The sequence below is a fragment of the Chanodichthys erythropterus genome, chromosome 3, assembly GCF_024489055.1.
Source record: "Chanodichthys erythropterus isolate Z2021 chromosome 3, ASM2448905v1, whole genome shotgun sequence".
Classification (NCBI taxonomy): Eukaryota; Metazoa; Chordata; class Actinopteri; order Cypriniformes; family Xenocyprididae; genus Chanodichthys; species Chanodichthys erythropterus.
In genome coordinates this window covers 60,230,321-60,250,938 of record NC_090223.1, presented here as the reverse complement: position 1 = coordinate 60,250,938, position 20,618 = coordinate 60,230,321, and the positions used below count along the sequence as shown (strand labels likewise).

Below are 20,618 nucleotides of genomic sequence, written 5' to 3'. Positions count from 1 at the left end.
GATTTCTTGGCTCTCGTTTTCTTTAGAAATGTATTTTTAGTTTTTGAGCGACTCAAAGGTTTTTCTCCAGGTTTGTCATGATGTTTCTCCTCCACTTCACTCAGTTCTTCATTCTCCTCCTTCACTTCTATCAGCTCTGAAAAGAAAGAGAAAAAAATCATTTAATTTTCAGAAAATCAAAATAATTTAAAGAGAGAAATATGAAGTTAAAGGTGATAAAATTGAGACTTGTTGTGATAGACAACTGCTACAAAACATTACAAACATTTTAATGCATTTGCATAAATTAGTTGCATATGTCCCTGAAACTTTAACATTAATCTCCCACTCGTAAAGGACCAGCTGTCGTTCAAGCGACAGAATCCAGTGGTCTGGTGAAGGTATAATGTGTGTACGTCTTTTCAGTCTCAATTTTACTTTAGCTGCTCGTTTAATCTGACTCCAATTTCAAATGTTTTTACATCAAGATTTACTGAATTCAGACAATCAGCACTGAATGGACGTCTTCTGGCTACAGAATTTCCCAAATAGCTGCTCTGCCACCTTTCCTTAAATAATTCTTAATAATTCATTATAAATAATATTAAGAAAATAAAGAAAACATTGCTCTGAAATATTTTCGATCAATGACAAAATGATCTAATGTGATATTAACAGGTTTACATTTAAATAATTTTCCTAAAAACTGTGTAATTATTAAGGGCCGTTCAGAGCAGACTTCTGCTTCCACTGACTTCCTTTCATGAACATGTGAATGTGGGACACCAGAAACACAAGATCAAGTGAAGTTTGCAGTCAAGTGGAGTAGATTGTATATTTTAAAATTTTGGAGTGATTATTATTTGTTATATATGTTTTTAAAAATATATCACACCATATCTCGCCGTGTCTGTAGAAAGTTCACATGCTCAAAGTCTAGACTGACTGCATCTTTAAATGTGTTATTATCAGTGTCCTACATGATTCACTCAACCCTGTTACTTCTGACATGATTTTCCTCCTTTCAAAAACACCCAGGAAGTGACATCATCTGGGCTCTTTTCTACAGCATGATGGGAGGACAAGAAAATAATCTCAATCCATTGTCTCAGTTTTTACACAAATGAATGACTGCATTCATCAACCCTGTTACCAAAGTTACTGTAAGAAGAGATTTTGCTCAAGTTACACTCACAACCCTGTCAGCCATTCTGGAAAGTTGAACAATGTTGTAAACTATATTGAAAATGGCTAAATTCAGGTAACACTCCTGCAAATTGTGAACCAAATTAAATAAATGTAAAATATGTAAATATTTAGTTTGATCTGATGTTGACAATCAATATGAAAGTTTCTCAAACCTCCCTTTACTGAGCTTCTGTTAGAAAAGAACATCGTTTAACTGTTTCTCTAAATGTGCAGAAATGCTTGAATCTTTCTAACATGAATGTTGTCGTTAAAAGTTCAGTATGTATTTGATAGTTTATCTAAATGTGCAAGAACATGAATGTTGTTCAGCATCATGAATAAATGAAGAATAAACACCAACCTCTTTGTTCTTCAGTATCTTCAGTATGTTTCATTCTGCAGGGTTCTGGATCACTCATGTTCTTTGCAAATTTCAGCTCTTCCTGATGCTTCAGTGCTCGTCTGATGGGAATATTCCAGCATTTATTGATGAACTGCAGTGGGAGGGGCTTCACTGATGATGTGACTGCTTTGGGAGGAGCTTGACTGGTGATGTGATGACTGTGGGAGGAGCTTTATTAAGTAAATTGCAGTGGGCGGGGCTTTGTTAACTGAACTGCAGATTGGTTGGATGAGCTGATCTGCCCAAATCAAAAATAAATCAGTTACTGTGTTTCTTTTTATAGGGTTAAAGTCCATATATCAAACTGTAGTGTCTGCATCAAATTAAATGGACAAAAGTGATTTTACATAGAAAATTCACTAAATGAAGTGTGTCTGTTTAATGTTTCAGATTACTTTTGTGAAAACAAAATATTTTAATATCCCATTATCATTTAGTGTAACGGATATATTTAATGCAAAAAGGAATCAGTTATTTTGACCTGTATTTAATAAAGTATATAAAAGAATAAGAGATCGTACTAAATTTCATTATATTTTAAATGATTAAAAACTTCTTGGTGACAAATAGGTGAAAGCTAGTGGTTTGAAGGAAAGTGGCAAAGTATAAGGATTTAAAATGACAATTAAAGAGTATTTTGGGCTTCACTGTGATCCTTCAATACAGTGTTTGAATTTGTTATCAAGTGATTCTCTTTCTAAATATGCCTGACAAGTTTAATTTGTTTTTCTTTTTTTCAAATTTGTTTTGTTTTTAATTAATTAATAATTTTTTGTGCTATATTAACCACTTTTTGTATTTCACCCATAAACTAACTGCATTCAGAATTTATATTGGTCTATCGTAAAGCAACTGATGCTAATTCAGAACTTTATTCTGTTTCTCCATTAAAATATTGACAGATATCCAGAAAAGTAGTAAAGAACTGTAAGAAAACAGTTAAAAGCACAAAGACAAAAATAATTGTTCATATTCGAGGTCCACAAATCCTCTGAGTCTGTTGACAGCAATGAAATGAGCTTTAAGTGTCAATTTACAGCAGATCTGAAGACATCAGCATAATAAATGAGGTGAAAACAGGAACTATTGACATGAAATAAAGAGTGTTTTCAGCAGTTTCTCTGTTAATATTGATGATCCTCAGACTATCAACACTCATTCAACAAGAAATTCAGATCATTAGCAGATCATCTCACTTTATTCTGCTGTTAGAAACTGATTATTGGAGTCAGGAAGGATAAATGAGAAAAGACTATAAACTGCTTTAGACAATACTGTTATTTCTCACAATATGACACCAATAATACAAAAACAAACACTAATGACACTCATCTTCATCAACCACTGCTAAATAACTATGAAACATTGCATGATTTTATGATAACATTCATTATAATAATTTGAGAAGTAATTCTGAACAAAGCTCATATCAATTTGCAGATTATACAACATAAATATTACAAAACACACACAAATGTCATATATATTGTCAGTCGGTGTGTCTTTTAATCATTCAGCTTTAACCCTGTGATTATTCAGGTAGGGTCAGGATAGTCAGATCTGCCTCAATCATAAAGTTCTCACCCGCCGCAGCTGAAGATCTTCAGGATTGATGGAGAAGAGTCTCTTGAGCTTCTGTTCTGAGGCTCAGTTTAAGTAAAGTCTCAAACAATAAAACACTTTTTTATTGGTCATGACGATACAAAGCAGATAAAACTTAAATCCGCTAAAAAGCTATATAATCTACACTTAATGCAGTTCATCTGAGGAAACCTTTCACTCCTCAGACTCTCATTCTGATTTATATTTCTGAAAACTAATTTTAGTGTATTTCACTTAATTGAGTTCACACTTTAATTCTTCCGCTCTAATCTACATGTAGCCTATACACTCAAAAAAATAACTTGTTGGTCTAACTTAATTCAATTATGACACCTATTTTCCACACAGTTGAACTGATTTATTTGAACTTAAGCTAGGTTAATTGTACTAATGAGTGAAATTCATCCTAATTGAATGAGATCACACCAGTTTCATTTGACGTATTCTGTGTATGTTTCCTGAACATAATTCATTCTTGTTGATCCAACCAGTGCTTTTTTTTTCTTTTTTTTTACCATCATGGTGAAGATGTGCGCTTGTGCTTAGGTTTTGAATAGCTGTTGTACACAGACATACATATTTCATGACCATTTAGAGGGGAAAAGCTGATGACCATATTGTAGGGAAAACACCCTAGGAAGTAAAATTAGCTCAAATGAAATATTTAGGGAATTATAAAGAGTTGTTTAGATTACGACCGAGCAACTGATTCGTCCAGCGTTCATTTGCTCGAGCCGTAATAAGCTCTTGTAACGGATATAAATATCCAACAATCGTGAAAACACTGATTAGAGCAGGTAACTTCATCACAGTTTAAGACATTAAATCATAAAGCACATAATACAAGACACTTTCCTTTTAAAATCTACAAGAGATTTTATTTATTCTAACACAAACTAATCTAACACAAAGGCACGCACATACATACACACACACACACATTCATACGCGTTGCAGTAAGAAGGAAATGAGAGAGAAAGAGTTTTGAAAGAGAGAGAGAGAGAGAGAGAGAGAGAGAGAGAGTGATCTGATTAACCGAATTCCTATCAATGCATTTCAAGGACCAGAACGAACCATGAATCATTCATTTATGCACCAGTTCAGTTTTGGTCTGGAGGTACTTGCTTGCGTTGACTTAAAGGTGAATTTCCCTCGTCGTGCAGAGAGGGGTTTCCCAAGTCGATGATTGGTCCAGATCAGGTCCGTGTGGAACAATGAAGGAAGTCTCTTTGTCGCTGGAGTTGAAGCGGCAAAAGTCGTTGGTTGAACTTTGCGGCGAAACGTAGGACACGAGACTTTCAGCGGTAAAGGAAAATTAAGTAAAGAAAAGAAAAGTGAGTGAAGGTTGGATGGCTTGAATGAGCGGCTGGTCTGCTCTTCTTGTTACTCCATTGTTCTTGGTACTCTGGTCATGGTTTCTCTTACCAGAACTAACCAACTCCAGTTCGTTTACTAACCAACTTCTCTCCATTCGCTATCTTGCAATATGATCATTTAAACTTAGTTGTTTGTCACACCTCTGAGGAGTCTTGGCCAATCAGACATTGTCCTGTTTCAAGAGGGCCTTCCTCTGCCCCCAATAAAACATAAGTGTCACATCCCGGTCTGTCTCTGCTTTAGCAGCTTGCCATTTTAACCTAATTGCTATTAAACGGAATACAATACATTTTAAACAGATTTCATTCAAGTCAGAATAGAGGAAAGGGGGAAAGAATCAAATTAAGTCCAAATAAGGCATACTTTCAGTCATTCAGTCAAGAGTTAACACATTTACATGAATTGTGAGTGTTTCTAAAGCCTAACTGTTTACAGGTAGTACTTGTGGACACATAATGCAAAATGTATGTAGTTAAAAGATGTTTGATAAGTCCGTTAAAATTGTTGGAACAATTTTGAAGCAGATTTATTTGTTCAACAGTCTCTTTGGCTTTCCTGTGAAGTAAGGAAACAAAAGGGTCTGGATTGTCTCTCTGTCTTCTTGGGTGACCCTTTGGTATGTCGCTTCTGCTATCAGGAAGCATGTGTCGTAAAAGTAATCAGCCTGGCTTTATCTGCAGACGGTCCGGAGCCGGAACCTCAATTCTGAATTAGAATTATGTTTTGAAAGAATCATCTAAATCATTCATTTGTCTGGTTCGTCCACAGTTGCTACAGACCATATGTAGACTGTGTAAATTTTGTGCTGGCCCTCAAACTAATTTATTTATATTTCTATAAAAACTAAACTAAAACAACACTTTTCATATGCTAAGTAGCATTTATAGCATGCAAGTAATGATCAGATAAAGAACTTCTCATTACTGGCTTGAGCACAGGTAATGCTCGTAGAGAAAAATATTAATTTGTTTTATGTAGCCACCTAGAGCCTAACCACAAGGTCTACACTTCAGCATAATGGTAACCTCAAAAAATCGACATAACATAAACTCTTTTAAATGTCAAATATAACTGAACTTCAAACTTTAAAAGGTATTTCCCTTTACTAAAAAACACATTAAACAGCACTTAAGTTCAACATTTACTGTCCCAATCTTTCCCTACACAAAGCATGCTGGGAACTAGAAATCCACTGCCCAGGTTCAATCAATGCAACATAAATGATTCATGTAGTACCAACACAAATGGTTTAGGTTGACCTAACATTTTGCAAATTTCATTTCATTTAACATAATACAATTGAGTGCGAATGCCAATTAAGTAAAAAACTAAAGATTTGTGTTGTTTCAGCTTATTTTATTTAAATAAACTGAACAAGCAGCTAGAATCATTTTTTTGAGTGTACTGAGTTGACTTACTCTGAGATGGGAAACTCTGGGTTTTCAGTTTCAGAACAGCTGAATTGAGTTAGTTCAGTCGACTCTAAGTAGGTTGACTCTGAGTTAAGCGCGTGCACCACAACTATGAAAAGCCATCATCAATGGAGCTCCGATATTACGATTCACCATGGCAACAGCACATGACAAAAGAACATCGGCATACTTCTGAGTCAATGTAAGTTTAATTCTTATCACTGTTATAATATCAAAGGTGAAAACTGGTAGAATAGTAAGTTATTGGACTAATATTTATTTTCATGGTTCCCACATGAAAAAAAAAAAAAACAAGAAGAAAAAAATTATGCAGGATGCAATAATAAGAGTGTAAATGATTTTATCGTTATTAGACACTCGTTAGGCAATTTACTTCCACTTCTAGAAAATTTTCTTCATTTTTATTGAAAATAAATACTTTCTGATGTGAAATGTGATGGGAAAAGGGAGAATAGTGAGCTTGGCAAAAGGCGGATTCAAACCCAGTCAATCACATCACACATTAATTTTCCACACCCAACACTAATTTATCTTCCAGAATCTGGCAGTAAGGTGTGGGAGTTCACTTTTAGTCCATCTCTTATCCTGAAATGTCCATCTTGCAGAGATGGACTAAATGATCTTCCAAAACTTACTGCCAGATTCTGGAAGATAAATTCTTCAAACAGTGGTACAAGAGGATGTGGTGCTGGTCCTTCAAGAGTCACTCTCAAGCTGTCTGTCTATAAGGCCTATAAAAACCCAGTCTTCATGTACTTTATAACACTTCAGCTTGTGATTCTTATTAAGAGCGGGTCATTTTTTAGGATTCTTCACCTAACCTAAGTCTCTGAGATCCTGACACCTCACACTTCTGAAGACTCCAGGTAGGTTTCAGTACTGGGAAATGGTGGTGCTGGAGACTAAAGGGTTCCTGATGGTTTCACACTTAATTCTTCACCTTAATTCTTAATTATTTTGCAGTTAACGTGTCTTTTCTTCTCCAGCTGTTTTTGTATGACCCAGCTGACCCAATGAGCATTTCACTGTCCAATGGTCATGCTTTAACTTTGCAATTTCTAGTATTACATTAGTATTGCGTCCTTCTCATGAGTATTTAATAATTTTTAGAGTTAAATTTAAAAAGTAAAATAGAGTTAGAGTTAAAAGAGTTAAATCTCTTTTTTGGCTCATTTTATCTGTAAAAGAAAACCTGCCTAATTATTCTGCACACCTGAATATAGGGCATTTTTCATTTCCAGCCTTCATGAACAATTATATATCACTTATAAATGATTAAAAACAATATTAATAGTAGTTATTAAGATTGATGTGGATTGGAATTGGTAAAATGTGCTTGGAGAAAAAATATGATCAGAAAATCAACTTGCCTAATAATTCTGCACTCCCTGTACATTTTGTATATATTCATTATATATTAATCTTATATTTCGAAATACATCATAAGTCTATTTTATGTTTGAAAGATGGGTTCAAGTGTACTACAAGTGGTAACTAAATATATATATTTTTAATACACAGATAGTATATTAAAAGCACATTTTAGTTCAAATTCATGATGTCTCAAAAAAGCACAGTTGAGTACACTTAGATGTTCTTAAGATTATATTAAGAAGAGCTTTTAGTATATTAAGTACAAAATAAGTGCGTGAAAATAGAGCACTTTAAGTACATTATTGAAGTGTACTGTGTACTAAAATAAAGTGTATTTTACTGCACTTTTTTTTCACCTGGGTAGACACTCTGACACTTACCATTTGCATTAAGATTATTTTTATTACCACACTGGCAGATATAATTTTACTTAAGTAAAATGCACTTAATTTAGATCCCCCAGGAAACAAGACTAAATATATTAAATCATTTTCTTATATAGAAAATCCATCTTGATTTAAGAATTTTTAGATATTTGTACTTGAAATAGGATGAAAAATACAAATTTTTGCAGTGTGAATGAGTGAGTGAACTATTTAAACATTACTTGCACTTCATCAAGGGGAGGAGACCGAAAGAAACTCTGGGTTTACCGAAGAAAACTTATCTTAAATATGAGATGATTCTGTATCATGACAACAACTCTACTTTGTGCTGCTCTTTATTTCGAATGGTTTTGTGATCATTGTCTCTTCTGATCTAATTTCACTCCTGCAATCAATGTACTTATTATTAGAAAATCAAACTTTCAGTTCATATCTCTGTAGTTATTCATCTTTAGTGGTTGATGATGGTGAATGTCCTTATGTTGATTTTTGTATTATTAATGTCATATTTTGAAAAATAACAGTATTGTCTTTCAATAGAGCAGTTTATAGGATTTTCTCATATATTCTGATTCAGATAATCAGTTTCTATCAGCAAACACTCAGAATAAAGTGAGATGATCTGCTAATGATCTGAATGTGTTGTTGAATGAGTGTTGATAGTCTGAGGATCATCAATATTAACAGAGAAACTGCTGAAAACACTCTTTATTTCATGTCAATAGTTCCTGTTTTCACCTCATTTATTATGCTGATGTCTTCAGATCTGCTGTAAATTGACACTTAAAGCTCATTTCATTGCTGTCAACAGACTGAGGGGATTTGATAGTGTTTATGTCTGCTTATTTCTTTTTTCTATTTTTTTTTTTTACTACTTTTCAAGACATCTGTCATTATTTTAATGAATTAATAGAATAATGTTTGATTTAGAAATATAAAGTTCTGAATTAGCATCAGTTGCTTTACGATAGACGGATATAAATGATTAATGCAATTAGTTCATGGGTGAAATACAAAAGGGGTTATTATAGCAAAAAAACTTGTCATGCATATTTAGAACAAGAATCATTTGACAACATTCAAACACTGTATTGAAGGATCACAGTGAAGCCCAAAATACTCTTAAATTGTCATTTTAAATCTTTATACTTTATACCACTTTCCTTCAAACCACTAGCTTTCATCTATTTGTCACCAAGTTTAATCATTTAAAATATAATGAAATTTAGTATGATCTCTTACTCTTTTATACACTTTATTAAGTACTGGTCAAAATAAGTTTAATTTTTACATAAATATATCTGTTACACTAAATGATGATGGGACATTAATACATTTGGTTTTCACAAAAGTAATTTGAAACATTAAAATAGACACTTGGATTTAATTTTCACTTTTTGTACATTTAATTTGATTTCTGGTCTTTAACCCTATAAAAACAAACACAGTAACTGATATTTTTGATTTGGGCAGATTATCTCCTCCAACCAATCTGTGGTTCAGTCAGTGAAGCTCCGCCCACAGCAGTCACATCAACAGTGAAGCTCCTCCCACAGCAGTCACATCATCAGTGAAGCCCCTCCCACTGCAGTTCATCAATAAATGCTGGAATATTCCCATCAGATGAGCACTGAAGCATCAGGAAGAGCTGAAAACTGCAAAGAACATGAGTGATCCAGAACCCTGCAGAATGAAACACACTGAAGACACTGAAGAACAAAGAGGTTGGTGTTTATTCTTCATTCATTCATGATGCTGAACAACATTCATGTTAGAAAGATTCAAGCACTTCTGCATATTTAGAGAAAAAGTTAAAGTTCTTTTCTAACAGAAGCTCAGTAAAGGGAAGTTTGAGAAACTTTCATACTGATTGTCAACATCAGATCAAAATAATATTTACGTATTTTCCATTTGTTTCATATCTGCTTCACAATTTGAAGGATTGTTACCAGAGTGTTACCAGAATTTAGGCATTTTCAATACAGTTTTCAACATTGTTATTTTTAGGAATAAACTGTAAACACCAAAATGTATGAAGTAAATGATCTTTCCAGAATGGCTGACAGGGTTGTGAGTGTAACTTGAGCAAAATCTCTTCTTACAGTAACTTTGGTAACAGGGTTGATGAATGCAGTCATTCATTTGTGTAAAAACTGAGACAATGGATTGAGATTATTTTCTTGTCCTCTCATCATGCTGTAGAAAAGAGCCCAGATGATGTCACTTCCTGTGTGGTTTTGAAAGGAGGAAAATCATGTCAGAAGTAACAGGGTTGAGTGAATCATGTAGGACACTGATAATAACACATTTAAAGATGCAGTCAGTCTAGACTTTGAGCATGTGAACTTTCTACAGACACGGCGAGATATGGTGTGATATATTTTTAAAAACATAAATAACAAATAATAATCACTCCAAAATTTTAAAATATACAATCTACTCCACTTGACTGCAAACTTCACTTGATCTTGTGTTTCTGGTGTCCCACATTCACATGTTCATGAAAGGAAGTCAGTAGAAGCAGAAGTCTGCTCTGAACGGCCCTTAATAATTACACAGTTTTTAGGAAAATTATTTAAATGTAAACCTGTTAATATCACATTAGATCATTTTGTCATTGATTGAAAATATTACAGAGCAATGTTTTCTTTATTTTCTTAATATTATTTATAATGAATTATTAAGAATTATTTAAGGGAAGGTGGCAGAGCAGCTATTTGGGAAATTCTGTAGCCAGAAGACCTCCATTCAGTGCTGATTGTCTTAATTCAGTAAATCTTGATGTAAAAACATTTGAAATTGGAGTCAGATTAAACGAGCAGCTAAAGTAAAATTGAGACTGAAAAGACGTACACACATTATACCTTCACCAGACCACTGGATTCTGTCGCTTGAACGACAGCTGGTCCTTTACGAGTGGGAGATTAATGTTAAAGTTTCAGGGACATATGCAACTAATTTATGCAAATGCATCAAAATGTTTGTAATGTTTTGTAGCAGTTGTCTGTCACAACAAGTCTCAATTTTATCACCTTTAACTTCATATTTCTCTCTTTAAATTATTTTGATTTACTGAAAATTAAATGATTTTTTTCTCTTTCATTTCAGAGCTGATAGAAGTGAAGGAGGAGAATGAAGAACTGAGTGAAGTGGAGGAGAAACATCATGACAAAAAAATGCAAAAAAGAGGTTAAGTTTATTACAATAACGGTTTTTAAATTCCAGCCTATATGTAGCCGTTGAGTACTACAGCCCTATATTGGCTATAGATATCTTTGCTGCTTTTATACCATCATATGTCACCCAATTTACCACAGTTTTAGGTTTTGGCTGCCTGAACTTGCTGGAATTATTTTTTTTTACTTAAGTAAAGTAATATAACTTAAAAATAAGTTTATAAAAAATAAGTTATATAAAAATATACCTCAGTCAGGTATACATTTCATTATGCTTAGATTTAAGCTTTGAGCAATTGATGTAATGTATTTATTTTTAAATTGCCTTCTAAATGTCTTATTGTGTAATTGACATTTAATTGTCAAATAAAATGTTATACTTGATTCATTCTGGACTGTGCATCAAAATGATCTGAATATTTTAAAGCAGTTGTGTATTACAGCACGTCTCAATTTTATGACCTTTCACTTCATATTTCTCTCTTTAAATTATTTTGATGTACTGAAAATTTAAATGACTTTTTCTTTCATTTCAGAGCTGATGGAAGTGAAGGAGGAGTGGAGTGGAGGAGGAACATCATGACAAACCTGGAGAAAAACCTTTGAGTCGCTTAAAGACTAAAAATACATTTCTAAAGAAAAGAAGAGCCAAGAAATCTACAACCTGCACTCAGTGTGGAAAGAGTTTCACAACCAAACAAAGTCTTGATGTTCACATGAGAGTTCACACTGGAGAGAAGCCGTTCACATGTGATCAATGTGGGAAGAGATTCAGTCAATCATCAAGCCTTAAAGAACATATGAAAGTTCACACTGGAGAGAAGCAGTTCACATGTGATCAATGTGACAAAACATTTCTAGGGTCATCAGACCTGAAGAAACATCTGACAGTTCATACAAAGGAGAAGCCATATTCATGTTCTGTGTGTGGAGTTTTTCACTGCTGCAATATTTACATAAACATGAGAAAACACACACTGGTGTGAGAGAGTACATGTGCTTTGAGTGTGAGAAGACTTTTACTAAAGCAAACTGTTTAAAACTGCACCAGAGAATTCACACTGGAGAAAAACCTTACAAGTGTTCACACTTTGACAAGAGATTCACTCAATCAGAACATCTGAAAAAACATGAGAGCATCCACAGCATAGAGAAACCTCACAAGTGTTCACACTGTGACAAGAGATTCAGTGATTCATCAAATCTGAAAACACATGAGAGGATCCACAGCAGAGAGAAGCCGCACACGTGTGATCAGTGTAAAAAGAGTTTCTCTATTAAAAGTCACCTGAAGATACACATGAAGATCCATGCAGTGGAGAAACCACATCACCACAGTCTGAAATCATGATAAGTAGTTCATCTTTGTGCTGAGAAACAGTGTCTCTTCTGTCTAAGTTGGACAGTCAGATCTCTCCACCTGTAGTTGGCGCTGTTGCTCTGTGGCTGCTGTTGAATTATCCAGGTTGTGGGTGAGGAGCGGCCCCTGTGATTGTGATTGTGAAGCACTTACGGGCTGCGTCCGAAAACTGGTAAATGCTGCCTTCTGAGGACACATTTCAAGGTAGTAAGGCATCAAGGCACTTCCGAATCCAATGTTAGCTTCACTTCCTGTCTCATGAGATACCTTGCTCAGATCGATTTTTGAAGGAAGCATAGATGTATCCTTAGCTGCCTTTGATATCCCACAATCCTGTGCTTCCCATTCTGTGACAGTTGAGCTAGAAAAATAAAGATGGCATCCGAAAGTTGCGTTTGCTGCTCAGTTTGTGTATAAATGTACGATTTTGACCAACATACTTCAATTTTGATATAATTTCTATCGAGAAATTACTACTGTAATAATAAAATATTTGTTTAGTTCTCACCAAAGCTCTCGCTATATTGCTGTAGATCATTAAACTTTTACGCTGCCTCAGTCAGAAGTCTGTCCGAAATCAGTTTCGTGAGGTGCCTTCATGCACAAATGCTGCTGTACAAGTCATTCTCTTATGAGACAGCGAGGCAGCAAGACAACTACCTAGGTTTTGGACGCAGCCACGTTGTACAGTAATACGAATCTGCCTTCAAGAAACACCTGCAAGTTCATACAAAGGTGAAGCCACATTCATGTTCTGTGTGTGGAAAGAGTTTTCAATGCTGCAATATTTACATGGACATGAGAAAACACACACTGGTGTGAGAGAGTACATGTGCTTTGAGTGTGAGAAGACTTTTATTACAGCAAACCAATTAAAACTGCACCAGAGAATTCACAATGGAGAAAAACCTTACAAGTGTTCACGCTGTGACAAGAGATTCAATAAGTCATCATCTCTGAAAACACATGAGAGGATCCACAGCAGAGAGAAGCCGCACACGTGATCAGTGTGGAAAGAGTTTCTCTATTAAAAGTCACCTGAAGATACACATGAAGATCCATGCAGTGGAGAAACCACATCTCCACAGTCTGAAATCACGATAAGTAGTTCATCTTTGTGCTGAGAAACAGTGTTTCTTCTGTCTAATTCAGGGGTAGGCAAGTTCGGTCCTAAAGAGCCGCTGTCCTGCAGAGTTTAACTCCAACCCTGAAAAAGAAACTCACCTGCCTAGAGCCTTAGTAATCCTGAAGAGCTTGATTAGCTTGTTCAGGTGTGTTTGATTAAGGTTGGAGCTAAACTCTGCAGGACAGCGGCTCTCTAGGACCGAACTTGCCTACCCCTGGTCTAAGTTTGACAGTCAGATCTCTCCACCTATAGTTGGCGCTGTTGCTCTGTGTCTGCTGTTGAATCATCTAGGTTGTGGATGAGGAGCGGCCCCTGATGTGATTGTGAAGCACTTATGGTGTACAGTAGTACATAGTAAAGTGCTACATAAATGCCTCATTTATATGTAGTTAGCCGTTTCTCAATATGCGTTCTTGTCTATACTTGTGTTCTTGTGAAACATCATCAGTAGCTGCACAAGTACTGTTCCAATTCAAAGTTCACATCTTGCCAAGTACAGTTCAAATCCCCGGATGTGTTGTTGATCCGCCCCTTTTATCGAGGATGCATCGAGAGGTGACTTGTGCGGACTTGAGACAGCCAGGTATCCCAGAATGCATCTCGCACTAACCAGCAAGCATCAATAGTAAAGCAGAAAACCTGTGTAATTCAAACATAATACAGTTATGATGTCATGATATGTAGTATTAAGAGTTTTCAGGCAAGAATGTATTGGTTTAAAGCTCAAATTTGTGGTTTATTTTTAAAAGTAGTGGTTATTTGGAGTTTGGGCGTTCAGTGCTCTTGTACCCCGCCGAGAACAGCCTAACCTCGGCTAATCCTTCTGACATTTGCCACTGGTTCTGATGTTTCTGTAGTGGTTAAACATGAGATATAATTAATCTTTTGTAATTCTAACAGTTGATCTTTGGACTCATGAACCTATAATTTGTTGAACTTAATGTATAATCTCATAACTTATAGTTATATTTTACTGTTGTGGCCTACTAGAGCGCTGACTTTGTATGTTTGATTGAATTGTTTGCTTTATTTTTTATTGTAGCTTATACTTTCATAATGGCTATTTGGCTATTATTGACCATTAAAACTGACATTTAACAAAAAGAGTCAGGGTTCTATTTTACAAGCTCTCCCAGGATTAAATTAAATTAGAAAGAGAAACAAAACCAAACAACGTGGAGGATTCCCTTCAGTCCTCTGTCCCAGAAATGTGAATGAGCCACTCAATGATATAAAATAGATTCATTTTAATTATGCAGGGAAAATGGAAGCAAACAGTCTTCAGGAGAGGGGCTAGCCAAAACAACAAACAAAGGAATTACTAACTGTTAGAAGGAGAACTAAATGACCTATGTAGATAAAATAAAAGAAATAACACTGGCTTCCCTCCACTCCCTGGCTAACCAAAAACAGGGATAAACATTACAAAAGAAAAAGTGGCACCCCCTTCCTATAGCATCCTTTAGCATAAAAAAATATTTAATATAAGAAAAATACAATACCTTTTAATTACCAAAACAGAGAAAAAGAAACCACTTCCTGGTAACAATAGGCCTGCAACACTGTTTTATCACTAAAGCGCACAACAACCTCAGGGTGTGCAAAGTAGACCTTCAGACCAAAAGCCAACACATTGGTTTTTACACTCCGTTGCACAGAAAACACATAAGTCTGGTGCAGGGGAGAAGTGGAACTCCAACAAGCAGTGTTCACTCTGCTCTTTCTTAGTGGTAGCTCTGCCGCACACTCATAATGAGCAACAGGTGTGGCTAGTTAACTGCAAAGCAAGCAGAGTCAGGGAGACAGACAGAGCACAAGACAAATAATACCAATAATAGGGTAATCTGAAATTGGTTTGGAAAGTGAATTATGCATAGGAAAAACCTTAAAGACATTGTTCTAAACGTGAACTTTAAGCTATGCGAATGAACCTCATGCAAGAGGGGGGTCATCCAGCTGCCACCTCTGACAGCATCAGCCAATCAAGACACTGCATCTGAAAGGCGCCAATTTGCATTTCCCTCCTTCTTGGGACAGGTTAAAAGACTTCTTTCGGAGACAGATAGGGGTTCCAGTTGGGTTGCTGCAGTTCCCGTTCTGGTTCCAGGCTCCAATTCCTGTTCCAGTCCTGGTTCAAGGTTCCGGTCCCAAGATGTGCTAAGCTAAGTCCAACTCTACAGAGTTGTGAAGTTGCTCTCTCAAGACTCTGAAGCTCTAAAGAGAGAAACAAGGAAGTTCTGCAAGAAGTGAATTTGGGGAGTTTGAAAACTGCAATGGAGACAACGACTACAAGCTTAGCCCCCCATCTTCAAGATATCTTCTTTACCAACTTCAAAATCCTCTCATCAGAGATCCTCCAGATCTGCGTGTTACAGACTGCCCAGGGGTTGTATTCACAAAACATTTTATCTTACCACTAAGAGTTCTCCGAAATAGCAGTAAAAGTTCTTAGCTAAGAGTTTTCTCTTAAAACCTATTCACAAAGCTGCTGAGACCAACTTTTACTAAGGAATAGAGAGAAGTCTTAAGCTAAGAGTAAGGGCGGGGTTGACCTTGTTGCTATGAAGTAAACACAGTGATTGGCTGATGGGGAGGAGTCAGCGATTCAATCATAGAAATATTGTAGAATGAGGTGTCATGTTTCCAAATTAAAATAAAGGTTTTAAAATACAAATGTTGCCCTATTAAAAAATAAATATTTTTTAATAAAAATGTTGCCATTATTAAAAATAAAATGTTACCATACTATTGCCATAAAGGTTTTAAAATGTAGGCTAAGTGTCACTAATTAAGTGAAGTTAATAAACTTAATTTCGAGAGGAGTACGCCCATCTAATCTTCCAATGAATACCAAGGTATACAAACCAGCATCTTACCTCTTCCTGTTGTTAGTTCTTTTGGCATTCGGCCCGCCCAAACCGCATCATGACTGACTTCCAGGAAATCGAACTGTTTCCCTCCGGCAACGAGTTTTCTAATGTGCCAGAAACTCCTGCACGTTTTTCGCCAAACAGGTTGGATCCTCCTTCACATCATATTTCACCTGTTGATCGCCCAGGTTGCCAGTCTCACCGTTCCACAAGCCAGTTCGACACAACTCGCTCAAGAAGACCTCTTTCTCCTCCTCCATCTAGATCAGTAATTCTTAAAGTGTGGTCCGCAGACCACTAGTGGTCCGCCATCGCCCCCTAGTGGTCCGCGAAAAGATGACCTAAACTAGGCAAGTGTTTATAAAATCATCACTTATTTAAGTAGATTTTTAATGTACTTGCGAAACAGTTCTTGCCATTCTGTTTTAATAACGTAAAAATGGATCGGTGGCTAAACCAAAGAGGAGTCAAAAGAAAAGATCAAGCGTCCACTGAATGCAGCAAAACTACAGCACCACAAAGGCCCACTGAAGCCGGAACCGAAGATACCGAGTCACGGCCACTGGCCACCACACTCCCGCATACCACGGAGCTAGCGCACCGTGGAAAACCATGTGAGAAAGTTAAGCGAAAATATCACAATGAGTACATGAAGTTTGGATTTTTCTGGACTGGGGATCTTGAGGATCCTAGACCTCACTGTGTTTTGTGTTATGAAATATTGGCTAATGAAGCAATGAAACCATCGAAACTAAAGCGTCACTTTGAGTTTAAGCACAAAGATTGTACAGATAAACCAGTGTCATTTTTTGAGAGAAAACGTGATGAGCTTGAGCGACACATGAGTAAAAACACCTCACAGTTTTTTATGCCCGGTGAAAATGCAAAGGCTACTGAGGCATCATACAGAGTGTCTCTACTCATTGCAAAAACGGGAAAACCCCATTCAATTGGAGAGACTCTAGTTAAGCCTGCTGCAGAAGTTATGGCAAACGTAATGTTAGGGAAGAAAGTTAGTGATGACATGCACAAAGTGCCTCTGTCCAATGACACTGTCCAGCGACGCATAACTTCAATGTCCGAAACAGTGTCAGAAGCTGATCACACGATTACTCCAGAGTCCCTTCTTTTCTCTTCAGCTGGACGAGTCCACGGACATTGGTAACGAGGCAAATCTTCTATGTTTTGTGAGATACATCCATGCGCGCTCAGTCCACGAGGATTTTCTCTTCTGTAAATCCCTTCCAACGAACACCACAGGAGAAGCGATCTTTGATGCACTAAATGCCTTCATTGTGCATAATAAAATTGACTGGAAATGTTGTGTTGGAGTTTGCACTGATGGTGCAACTGCGATGACAGCCAAACACAAGGGCCTGGTAATGCGTGTGCGTAATGTTGCTCCATCCTCTGTGTCTGTTGTGAATTAATTTAGAGTAATAATAGCAATTACAGAATGTTTAATTAATTGTCATTGATTATAATAGATAAAGTTTAAATTGTCATATATTGGGTTGTTCAGCTTTAAGAAAAGTCTACCCATAATGCATAATGAGCAAGTGAGAGCGCGCAGAAGAAGAACATGTGACTGATTCAATGTGTGTGCGCTGCATCTGTGTTATCCAGTTAAAAACTTCAGTAAACAGTTTGCTTATTTTATTTCAAGTCGTCAGTAGTCATTATTGCTTACTTAGAAGAAAAGACACGAGACTCTTTGGTGCTGAAACCCGGGAAAATTAGCAAGCAACGTCCGAAATGGCGGAGCGACTCGAAAGACTACTCAGAAAACGGAGAGCTGTGCGCAGTTCCACCACGAGACTTTTGCAAGACATCGAAACGGAGGTTAGCAAAGAAGATCCGATCATTGACAGATTAAGTGAACTGTTAGCCCTGTTATCTGCAAAGGAGGGAACGCTGCTGGAGTTAGACCATGAAATAGAGGAAAGGATAGACACTGATGATCTGGAGAATGAAGTCGCGGATGTCGAGGAATATGGAGAGCGAATCATCAGCGCGAAGGCTCGCGTGAAGCGCGTGATGCAGAGAAACCGGGACAACAGCAGCAGGCCGAGTGACGCAGAGCGCTCGCAGCGCGGACAAACAGTTAAGTTACCCAAGTTAATAATCAGCAATTTTAGCGGTGAAATTAGCTTGTGGCAAGACTTTTGGAATCAGTTTGAAACCGCTATTCACAAAAATGATGCGCTGAGCAAAACAGAGAAGTTTAATTACTTAAAGATGTATCTAACCGGCGCTGCTTCAAAGGCAATAGCGGGACTGATGATGACAGACGGCAATTATGATCACGCGATCGATATGCTTCAGAACCGGTTCGGAAGAAAGGATCTGCTCATTAACGCGCATATGACTAAGTTGCTAAATCTCTGCCCAGTAAAGAAATCACATGATGTCGCTGCTCTGAGACAGCTTTACGATGAATGTGAAGTGCAGATCCGTAGCTTAGAATCGCTGGGTGTCGTTTCAGAGGCATATGGCAGCCTGTTATGTCCTGTTCTGCTACAGATGATTCCAGATGACATTGCTCTCCAGTACAGCCGTCAAAGAGGAACCAGTGATGAATGGAAGGTCTCAGAAGTTATAGAATTTCTGCAGAAAGAGATTCTGAGCAGAGAAAGAGCCATGCAACTGATTAAGCCAGGTAATTCCAAAGACAGTCAGAGCTATCACAAACCATTTAAAAGGCCAGACACATCAATTGAAATGAGGCAGAAAAAGCATCACATGCCATCAGCTGCAGTACTGCAAACCACCAGTCAAAGAATACCGAACTGCCTTTTCTGTAACAGTGCAGCACACAAAACAGAACTGTGTCCAGAAACTGACATTGCTGCACGGAAAGAAAAATTAATGAAAATGGGACGATGCTTTGTTTGTCTTGGGCCAAAGCACATTGCAAGATTCTGTAGGGCCAAAGTGTGCTGTAATGCGTGTGGAGGCAGACATCATAGTGCTGTGTGTGAGAAAAGAGAAACGCACACTTCAGATGCTGACGACAAAGACGATGTAGTTTCTTCTTTTGCTTCACATTCTGTTAAGATACAGCCCACTAAACAGAACAACACCGTGCTGCTTCAGACTGTAAGAGCATGGGCAGATGGACCTGGTGGACGTAAAAGCATTCGTTGCTTACTGGATGGTGGCAGTCAAAGAAGCTTCATCAGTGAAAACACAGTAAGAGCTTTGAAATTACCTGTGATTAAACAAGAAACGTTCACTCTGCATACTTTTGGCTCAGCAGCACCAATAACATCAAGGCGCAACACAGTGAAAGTAATTCTGCAGAGCATCTGGGACAAAGAGCAGAAAGTTGAAGTAGAAGCGCTCGAGACCCCCCAAATATGCACCGCTGTGATGAAAATTCCAGGTGAGCACATCCAAGCAGAGTTGAAACGAAAGGGCTTGCAGTTGGCAGACTACCCAGACCCCAGCACTTGTGATACAGAGTTGTCAATGCTGATTGGTGCAGACTATTATTGGAGTATAGTATCAGGCCACGTAGAAAGAATCACAGATGCACTTGTGGCCATTGAAAGCATTTTTGGATGGTCAGTGCAGGGCCCAGTCACAATGTCCAGTGTTTCTGATGCAGCATGCTTGCACGTACAAATTAATGAAGACACACTGGTCTCAGAACGCCTGAAGGCCTTCTGGGAAATCGAGTCCCTTGGCATCAACATGAAGCAGACAGACAGTCCTGAAGAGGAGGAGGCTCTTCACCTGTTTGAAAAGACAACTCGGTACAAAGACGGTCGATATGAAGTGGAGCTGCCATGGCGACCTGACAAACCAGAACTCCCAGATAACTACAGAATTGCAAAGAAAAGATTTGAAGGACTTAAAAGAAAGTTGCAGTCAGATGTAGTGCTGTATCACAGATACAATGAAGTTGTGAATGATTACCTTGAGCAGGGCATCGTCGAAGACGTGGTGGAGGGCAGGTCGTCTCCAAATGCTGTGAAGTACTACATGCCTCATCATGCTGTTCTGCGGGAAGACAAGGTAACCACAAAGCTCAGAGTAGTGTTTGATGCCTCATCACATGACATTAGCTCTCCATCACTAAATGACTGTTTACTTACTGGTCCTAACCTGAATCCAGATCTGCTTAGCATACTGATAAAATTCAGACTGAATGAGATTGCATTTACCGCAGACATCAAGAAGGCTTTCTTGCAGATTTCTCTTGCTGAGAAGGACAGAGATGCAGTAAGGTTCCTCTGGCTTACTGCACCACCCCATGAAGATGCAGGTGAGAAGCTGCGTGTGCTTCGGATGACGAGAGTGGTGTTTGGAGTGTCCCCCAGCCCATTCCTGCTGGCAGCT

The 20,618-nt window shown here is 37.4% G+C and overlaps 1 pseudogene; it reads right to left on the bottom strand.

Moving 5' to 3' along the window:
* The window catches only part of LOC137005151 (uncharacterized), a 1,346,463-nt pseudogene that overhangs the window by 881,937 nt on the left and 443,908 nt on the right, over nt 1-20,618 (bottom strand).